Source organism: Echinops telfairi, unplaced genomic scaffold (assembly GCF_000313985.2).
Source record: "Echinops telfairi isolate 266 unplaced genomic scaffold, ASM31398v2 ScPeMD7_7469;HRSCAF=8507_0, whole genome shotgun sequence".
Classification (NCBI taxonomy): domain Eukaryota; kingdom Metazoa; phylum Chordata; class Mammalia; order Afrosoricida; family Tenrecidae; genus Echinops; species Echinops telfairi.
Window position 1 is genome coordinate 34,808,668 of NW_022111372.1, and position 10,166 is coordinate 34,818,833.

Consider the following 10,166-nt stretch of genomic DNA (forward strand, 5'->3'; position numbering starts at 1 on the left):
CCATCCTCATATATAAATATATTTTCATATGTACATGTCTTTATCTAGACCTCTATAAATGCCCTTTGCCTCCCAGCTCTTTCCTCTGTTTCCCTCCACCTTCCTCCTGTCCCACTATCATGTTCAGTCCCCACCAGGGCTTCAGCAATTCCTTTGTTACATTGCCCTTGATCATGTCCCACCAGGCCTCCCATACCCACCTCACCACCAATTTGGATAACTTGTTGTTCCCTTGCAGATACAATATCTTGTAATAGCTGGACACCATCAGCTTTCTTCACCACCTTTGCTTCTGCACCAATTTTGCTTCAGGGATCGTGTTGGGAAGGTGAGCCTTCATTGATGACTCTTTTAATACACTCTTAGAATCGGTTCATTTCTATTTTATTGAGAATTTTTGCATTTATCATTTATAACTTTGCATCATTTATTATTCTACATGATCATATACTATTTTCTTTTTTTGTAGTGTCCATGTCTGGTTCGAATATCAGGATCATAGTTGCATTATAGAAGATTTCAAATTCTTAAAAATATCTCGGATTACTGGACAGATTGCGACTAGAAGACTCCTACGACCATGACTTTGAGATACTCCTGAAACTCTGAACCAAAATTCTCACCTAAGCTCACCCTTTACCTACATAACAGATTGTCTCACAAAATAGAGTGTATCCCCGGGGAGGATTGCCCTCCTTTCAGACGACCCTCTCTACGAGAACAACTGGTCGGTATTATTTAAAACAACAGAGAGCCACAAGCACGAGGAGGTGTGGGAGCAAGGGATTTAGATGATGGAAAATGAGACAAAGAGAACTGAAGCATTGTAAAGCATGTGACCAATACCAGTGAAAACTCTGTGTAAACTTTGTTGAATGGAGACCTATGTAAACTTTTACTGAAAACACAATATGTTTTTTTAAAGAGAGAAGAATGAGGAAGTTCTTGACATACAGCTACGAAGTCGTTTCCAGTATGCATTGTTGGTGTAGTGGTTGCACGTTGGGCTGCTAACCACAAAGTCAGCAGTTCTAAACCATCAGCTACTCCATGGGATAAAGATGAGGCTTTCTACTCCCATAAAGCATTACTGTCTCAGAAACCCACAGATGTACTTCTTCTACACTGTCCTGTAGGGTGGAATTGATTCAAGGGCAGTCAGATAAGATTGTTAAGTGAAAAGAGCAAGGTGTCAAGTAGCCTATATAGCATGCTACCTCTTATGTAAGAAAGGGGAAAATATAAAATGATATATTACGTTTGCTTATACTTTTAAAGATGGAAGGATGGATAAAGCTACTACCCATAGGAGGAGAAGAGACAAGTAGATGGGACTCGGGTGGAAGACAGACCTCTGTAGATGCATCTTGCAGAAAGTCCTCAAAGATGGTTCTTAGAATACAGTATCCCTAGGGGAAAGGTAGATGACTTATACTAGCATCTTGCAAGAGCTATTAATAAATATCCAGGACATTTGCAAGGAGGTCATTGGCTTGTTGGTACCATGATATCAGCCATGAAGGGAGTATTTACATCCTGGAAATTGGCAACACTACAAGTCACAGGTTTGTTTTGGAGAACTGGCCTATGAGTACAACATGTGCATACTGCTCAACTGTGCACTAAAAGCAACTCAAGCCTGGGTGATCAGGAGGGTGAAAGAAGTGACCCGAATAAAAGTCATTCAATCCTTCACCAATTTTCTGGAGCTAAGCCAGTCTTTAGATGACACTACATTGACTGAACGAAAGTCAGATACCAGAAGGACTGCTGTATGTGCAACATAGGCAAGTGTACACAGTCACTAATCCCACAACCTTCCCCAAAGAAGTCTATAGGGTTTACTTATATAACAATACACCAGGGAAAGAGGAGTGGCTTGAGCGTGAGTTGACATTGATATTTGAAGTCTTGAAAAGTCATTATGTCAAAGAAGGACATCGAAACGTCAGGTCATAAGTGGAATTTTGGCTATATCTTGCTCAGAGTGAGTCTCCTGGTCCCATGGACACACGCAGTGGTCGTTTCCAATGACCCCCAAGTGCATAATTGGAATAAACAATCTCAGTAGTTGATACAATCACCACATTTATTACTTAGGGTTTGGAGAGGAGTGATCATTGTCAGGGAGATCAAACAGAACCTCTAAAATGTACCCCACTGTAAGTTAAGGTAGTGATTCAAAAACTGTATCGAAACTTGGGGACCATGCCATCTTAAAGAGAGAAAGAGGCAGGGGAGGGAGAGGTTCCCATTCTATCTCAATATAATACTCGTACATCCATCTGGTGTCTGCAAAGATGTTGGATGGTGGACAATGACAGTTAACAATTGCAAACTCAACCAAGTCGTAGCGCCAACTGGAGCTGCTATTGAAGATTTGGTTTATTTGCTAGTACAGATGAGCTCAGTCAGCTTTGCAGCCATCCGTTCACTACCCCTATCATAGAAAGAGATTCTAAATCGCTCTGTGAACACAGGCTACATTTAAAGTTTTCTCCCATCCTCGGACACAGTAGAGTCAGAAGAGATCTAGACCAGTGGGACATCTTATAGGACATCGCACTGGCCCATCATATCAATGACATTATATTCAAGCACAAGGAGCCTCAATAAGACACACACCCTTAAGAGGATTGAAAATAAACCCTCCAAAATGTCAGAGGCCTGCCCCCACAGTAAAAAATGTTAGGGGTCCAGTGTTCTCCAGCGTGTTAAAGTTCTCTCTAAAGTCAAAGAAAGGACAGATGACTGCATCTTGTATCTCCCTCATAAAGAATGAAACATTACCACTAGTAGAAACTTTCATCTCCGAAGGTAAAGCACAGTCCACATTTGGGAATCTGCTTTTGACCTATTTTGCCAGCTTTGAGCGAAGCCTGACGTTGTAAAGCACATGTTAGCCTTCCTGAGCCTCACAGTCCAGCAGAGCCTATGGTATTGGAAACAGCATGGGCAGAAAAGGATGCCATATAGGGTTTCTGTCTGGGTCCAGCGCAAAGATTACTGCTACAGACTCTGAAATTCTGGAGCAAGGTCACACCATCTACCTTTTGAAAAACCAACTCCTGCTGTGCTAATGGGCCCTGGTAGAAATGAAGACTATGTACCTCAGATGCCGAGTCCCCTGCAGACAGTGCTGCCAGCCTGACCGGGGTTTATCAGATCCACCAAATCCTAGTCTGGCAGAGTTAGCATCAAGCCATTCATTGCAAGACTGAACACCAACAGGAACAAGCAAGTTTCATAAACAGGTAGCTAAGACACGATGCCATCCACTCCTGTTGCTCCAGCACCTTTCCCTCAGCTTCTTAAAGGTTTTTTGGAGAACCTCCTACAACAGGCTGATGGAGGAAGAAAAAGCCCAAGTTTGGTTCATGGTACATCTCGTATGTGGGCGGCCCGGTCTGCTTGAATAATATTGATCTTGAAAGGTGGTGGAGAGGGATTTCATTTTAGTGGATAGAACTTTGCAGAGGGCCATACCTGAAAGATAAAGTTTTGGGTCACATCACGAAGTAAGACATGGAGACCAGAAGAGGTTCTTTTGTTATCTTTCTATCTATCTATCTATCTATCTATCTATCTATCTATCTATCTATCTATCTATAGTTATATATAATTTTTCATTTGTTTATATAGATATGTATTATTAACAGCATATAAATGTATTTATTAACATTTTCCAATTTAACTTTGATCACCTGTATAACTTAGTGATTCAATCATATTAATTATATTGTGCTCCTATCACCATTGCCAAATTTCCCATCACCATACTAGCAGAGGTTTTGGAGTGAGGAGATCTGAAGCAGATAGAAGAGGAAGCAGACAGTAAGCTCTGGCTGTGGCCCTGAGACAGCTGCAGCCATGGGGTTGTGAGTTATGCCAGCTAACCTTCCTTGTTTCCCCCCCGGAAAAAGAAGACATTAGGTTCTTGGTGCCTCTGCTCGCAGAAGTTACATGAAGACATGAATTTTTAGTGGAGCCCAAAGTGGACCTAGTGGACCCTGTAATATGCTATACATAGCTCCCTTCAAGAAAGATGGATGTATTCTCTCCATTTCTAAGGGTTCTATTAGAAGACAGGTTTTATCGGCCAGCCTACTTTGGGAATTGCCTCAGTTGAAGAGAATTACTTTGATCAAGGTCATGTCCCCTTCTCCGCACAGGACACATCTAATAATGGATAGGGCTGTGCCTCACCCCAACTCGGGGTGCTCTCCAGGCCCATTCCACTGGTATTGCTGCCTGAGGAGCCACCAAAACAGCATCAGAGTCTAATATTTCCCTGCGTCACTTCCCTTCCCAAGCTGCTGGTTCCAAGAGGCCATCTTAATCAAAACCTAATACCTAGGACCTCCTCTTCAGCAAAAGGGCCTGGAGGCAATGACAACCCATGAGCACCAAGTGCCTCAAGATTCCAAATTGTGGTCCCTAACTACTATTTTCCACTTCAATGGGCCAGGTATCCTTTGGAGGAATCTTTATTTCTGGAGACAGGAACTAAGCAAGATGAAAATGGGACATCTTGAATCACAAAGCAAAGAAGCTACCAAAGACTACGAAGGTTGGGTCAAAAATACACAGGGGCCAACTGGAAGGGACTCCCTCTAAAGGTAACCGGAAGCCAAAAGTAACCAAACTCACCGCGATGGAGTCGATGCGAACCCATAGTGATCCGGTAGGACAAGGTCAACTAGCCCTGTGTGTGTCTGAGGCTGGAGCTCGTTAAGGGAGCAGAAAGTCCTGTCTTTCTCCCTCAGAGCACCTGGTGGTTTCAACCTGCTGACCTTGCAATTAGTAGCCTAATTCGTAACCACTATGCCATCAGGGCTCCTAAAAGTAACGGAAAGAGGAGCAATTTTGTCCTCCAGAGAGTAACTGCTGATATAGATTAAAACACTCCAGCTATTTAAAAATTCATAAATTCATAAGGATACATAAAGTTATATATATAACATATATTAGTGTGCAATCTATCATATGTAAGTAGATATATGTGGGTATGGATATATGTGTGCAATATGCCTATATAAAGGGATACATCTCTGTGTGTGCATAATTAGAAATCTCTAGCAGTTACTCTGAGTGTGTCATCAGGAAAGACAAATCGCAACAAAAGGATATCATGGTTGATCAGGGAGATGCACTGACACACAGTGTCAGAAAGAATGGACTTAAATATAGCAACTCTCATTAAGACGGCACAGGGCCAGGCAAAGCTTCATTCTGTCATCCAGTCAGTCCCTGTCGGCTGGAGCTGACTTGATGGCAACTGACAACAACAACAACAATAAAGATTATTAGGGCACTACAAACGATGACAAAAATGGATAAAATGAAAGAATGAGTCATGTACCCGATCTCTCCTGTCCAAACAATATTTCAGAGGAACTACCTAAGTCTTAGGGTCACTAGGAGTTGGAATAGAGCTACTTGGACAACTGACGACAAGAGATCGGTATTTGTACCATTCCAAAGAAAGGTGACCCAACAGAATGCTCGAATTATAGAACAATATCACTGATACCACAATCAAGTAAAATTTGCCAGAAGATCGTCCTATGACAGCGGCAGCAGTACATTGACAGGGAGCTGCCAGAGGTTCAGGCCAGATTCAGATGACACATGGATATCATTGCTGATGTCAGATGGATCCGGACTGAAAGAAATGAATACCTTAAAGGTGTTTACTTGAGTATTATTGACTATACAAAGACATTCAACTCTGTGGACCATAACAAGTTATGGGCAGTCTTGAGAGAAATGAGAATTCCAGAACCCTTCATTGTACTCGTGCAGAACCTGCACATGGACCAAGAAAGAGGCAGGTGTGCTAACAGAACAAGGGCGGACTGGATGGTTCCAAAGCAGGAAAGCTCTTTGTCGGGGTTGTGACCTCTCGCCATACATATTCCATCTGGACGCAAAGCAAGTAATCAGAGAAACTGGATTATATGAAGAGGAAGAGCCTGGCATCAGGATTAGAGGAAGATTGTGGTTAACAACCTACAATATTCAGATGACAGACCTTGCTTGCTGAAAGTGAGGAGGACCTGAAGCACTTGCTGGTGAAGATCAAGGAGTGCAGCCTTCAGTGTGGATTACAGCTCAATGTACACAAAAACCAACAACAGCCAAAAAGCATCCTCACAACTGGACCAATCGGGAACACCATGGTCAACGGAGAAAAAGTTGAAGTTGTCAAGGATTTTGTCTTGCCTGGATCCACAACCAGTGCTCATGGAAGTGACCACCAAGAGTTCCAGTGACATATTTCACTGTGTAAATCTGCTGCGCCAGACCTCTTTAGTAACAAGGATGTTACTTTGAGGACTATGGTGGGTGTGACACAAACCATGGTATTTTCAATGATCTCATAAGCATGTGTGTTAGTCTGGGTAGACTAGAGAACCAAATCCATGGACACACATATGTGTATAAGAAAGAGATTTATATATAAGAGCAACATCCCAGCCCAGTTCAGTCCATAAGTCCGATATTAGCCCATATGTCCGATACCAATCTATAAAGTCCTCTTCAGACTCAAAACACATGCAATGACACTGAATGTAGAAGATCACAGGCCAGTGGGGAGAAAGTCCTTGGATCCAGTGGCATTGGAAACATCTCAGTGCTGGCAGGGGTACATCTCTGCATCAGGGTGGCTCCATGTGTCTTGTCAGCTGCTATGTCTCCCAGGGGTGAGCAGAGAGTCTCCCATCTCCAAGGAGGAAATATTGGAATTCCCAGAATCCTCAGGAGAAGGCTACGCCCACACAGAAGCCTCATTGGCTATGACCTCCTTGACAGGCTAGACTCCACCCCTACACGCCCAAGCCTCAAATTGACAATGATATAACTACCATAGCACGTGAAAGTTGACTATTGAGTAAGAAAGACTGCAGATCATTGATGCAGTTGAACTATGCTCTCGGTGAAGAATATTGAAAGTATTATGGAATGCCAATCAAGAGTCAGTTGTACGAGCAGAACATGGAAAGACTGCATGGTTTAAAATCAGCGAAGATGTACGTCAGAAATTGTGTCCTCTCACCATACTTGTTGAATCTGCGTGCTGAGCAAATCATGAGAGAAGCTGGACTCTATGATGAAGCGTGTGACATCAGGACTGGAGGAAGGCTTGACCACCTGTGATATGACACAACCTTGCTTGCTGAAGGTGAGGAGGACGTGAAGCACTTGCTGATGAAGATCAAAGGTTGTAGCCTTCAGTATGGATTACAACGCAATGTGAGGAAGACCAAAATCCTCACAAGTGGACCCATAGGTAACAGCATGGTAAATGGAGAAAAGGTTGAAGTCGTCAAGGATTCTGTCTTGCCTGGATCCACCACCAGTGCTCATGGAAGCAGCAGCCAAGAGATCAAAAGACATACTGCATTAGGTAACTCTGCTGCACAAGACCTCTTAAGAGTATTGAAGAGCAAGAATGTTATTTTGAGGATTAAGGTGTGCCTGACCCAAGCCATGGCATTCTCCATCGCCTTATATGCATGTGAAAGTTGAACATTGAATAAGGAAGACTGAAGAGGAATTGAGGCATTTGAACTGCGGAGCTGGAGGAGAATATTGACAGTACCATGCACTGCTCAAAGGAGAAAACAATCTTTCTTAGGAGTATGGCCAGAGTGCTCTTTAGAGGCAGGATGGTGAGAAGTCGTTGTCTTATATACTTTGGACCTATTGCCAGGAGATACCATTTCCTGGAGGAAGACATCGTGCTTGGCCAAGTGGAAGGACACACAGAAGGCCCTGGATGAGATGGATGGGCACAGTGGCTGCAACCATAGGCCCAAAGATAAGAAGCATTTTGAGGATGGCGCAGGACCGGGTGGTGTTTTATTCCATGCATAAAGGGGCTCTATGAGTCAGCACCTGCTCGGCAGCACCTAACAGCATCAAGGTCTGCGTGACGTGTCTCAGAGGGATTTCTCCTATCAATCGGAGGAGCCCCATAAACTACCCACACTCAGCACTGGAGCAAACAGTCTCTTCAGAAGTGGCGAGATGGCTGAACGGATGAGACGGTGACCGCAGCAGAATTCCCCCCGGGATTGTACTGGTAACACACACCTCGCCACACCCGAGGGCTTCGCTGAAGATTGCATTGAAATGAGGACTGGGGGAAGAGAGGACAAGGGTGCCTTGAGTGGTGGTCCCGAGAGAGGCTCCTCTGTCTTGTCCCCTTGCATCGGGCAGTGGGCCTGACCTAGAATGAGAAGGCTTCTTTCTGGTATCTTCCCTAACCTGTTCTGTCCATCTAAGGCGAAGGAGGTGTTGCCTAGCAACTGGAGAAGGGCAATGACGTCCTTGGAATATTCTGTTCCAGTGGCGTGATATTTAACTCTGGTTGATTATTAGCACAAAGGCTGGTGGGGCAGCAGTCCACCTTAAAGGAAAACGAGTGACATAAATAGCCAAGGGACAGAAGGGAGATTTCTCCGTGTCTCTGGGAAGAGGTCTGGTTGGTAGCAGATTTGTTCCATCCTTTAAAGAACCTTTCTCCCCAAGCCCGAAAGATTCCTTGGGCAGGTGGACAATAGGTGTTAAGAAAGCCCTTTGAAATATGAGCCATCCCATTTACTTTCTAATCTGTAACACTGCAATGCAAATGTGATATTTGCTGGCATACTTCCTCTGACATGTACAGCCTTTCTGCTGCTGTAAGTATATTAAACTACTGTTAAATAATATCATGTACGTAACTATGATATAGCGCTAATGGGCTTTCTGTGTTGGGTTTTTTTTTAACCTTCTCCCTATAAGAATGTGTTAATAATTTACATTTTAACTAAGAGTTACTGTTGACACAGTGGCAAAAAGCCTTTTCAAAGAACCATTTCTATCACCAGGTAAATGATCCGAGATAAGCTTTTGCTTACCCTGAGACTGGAGTATCTTGGAGATTTTAAGGTATGCTCTTGGGAAAATTAGTTTGACTGCTCTCCTCCCACAGTAAACGGGCAAAGCAAAAAAAAAAAAAGGAAGGCAGGCAGGCAGGCAGGCAAGGGCTTGCTCATACAAAAAGGACTTGAGGTTTCAAAATGTCAATGGCTCTAGACTCCAGAGGGAGCCAGAGTCGTTCTTGCTGAGGGTGTGGGATCAAGCCCCAAGACTTTCTCCAGCTCTTGGCAAGTCAGAATCCCCACAATAAGGGGTAGGGGGCAAATTTACCTCCTGTGTGCACACCCTAGAGAATGGCTGTGGAGATTTTTGGTGTGCTTTTCTGTACATCTTGGGCAAGAGATAGGTGAGGGACCGTGTGTTCTTTCGGTAAGGTTGCGGTGTTCTAAAAACACTGTAATATTTACATAACTTTGTATCCTGTTTTGGTTTTTTTCCCCCTCAACTAAACCTTGTTTGTGATATAGACATATTAATCAAAGGGATTGCTCTGGTAACCCGATAGACCACCTGATATGTAGATGATTGGTTGTTTAGTTCTGGGAGAAAAATGAGACTTTCTGCTCCCATACAGAAACCCACAGGGGCAGTTTTACCCTATCCTATAGGGTCACTATGAGTCAAGATCGTTTGGTCTGAATGCTTTGTTGTTTAAAACCATTTGCTATGGTGAAATGACATGGGTTTGCTTGTAGTTGCTCTCAAGTTGACCCAACTCATAGCAACTTCAGGTACAACAAATCAAAACACTGGCCAGTCCTGCACCTCCTCCCTGATCATGCAGAACCTGTACCCGGACCAAGAAAGAGGCAGGTGTGCGAACAGAACAAGGGCGCACTGAATGGTTTAAAAGCAGGGAAGCTCTTTGTCAGGGTTGGCCCGAGTACATTGTTTCAGTAACTGAGTGCCTTCAACCTGAGGGATGACCTTCAGCACAGTACTGGGCAATGCTCTAATGTGATCTGTGGGGTTTTCAGGATGAATGATCAGATCATTTCTTTATTCCTAGTTTGTCTCAGTCTAGATCAGCGGTTCTCAACCTTTGGGGGTCGAACGACCCTTTCACAAGGATCGCCTGATTCATAACAGGAGCAAATCACAGTGATGAAGTAGCAACTAAAGTAATTTTAGGTTGGGGGTCACCACACATGAGGAACTGTATTAAAGGGTCGCAGCATTAGGAAGGTTGAGAACCACTGATCTAGATGTTTCATTGAAACCTGACCCCCATGCGT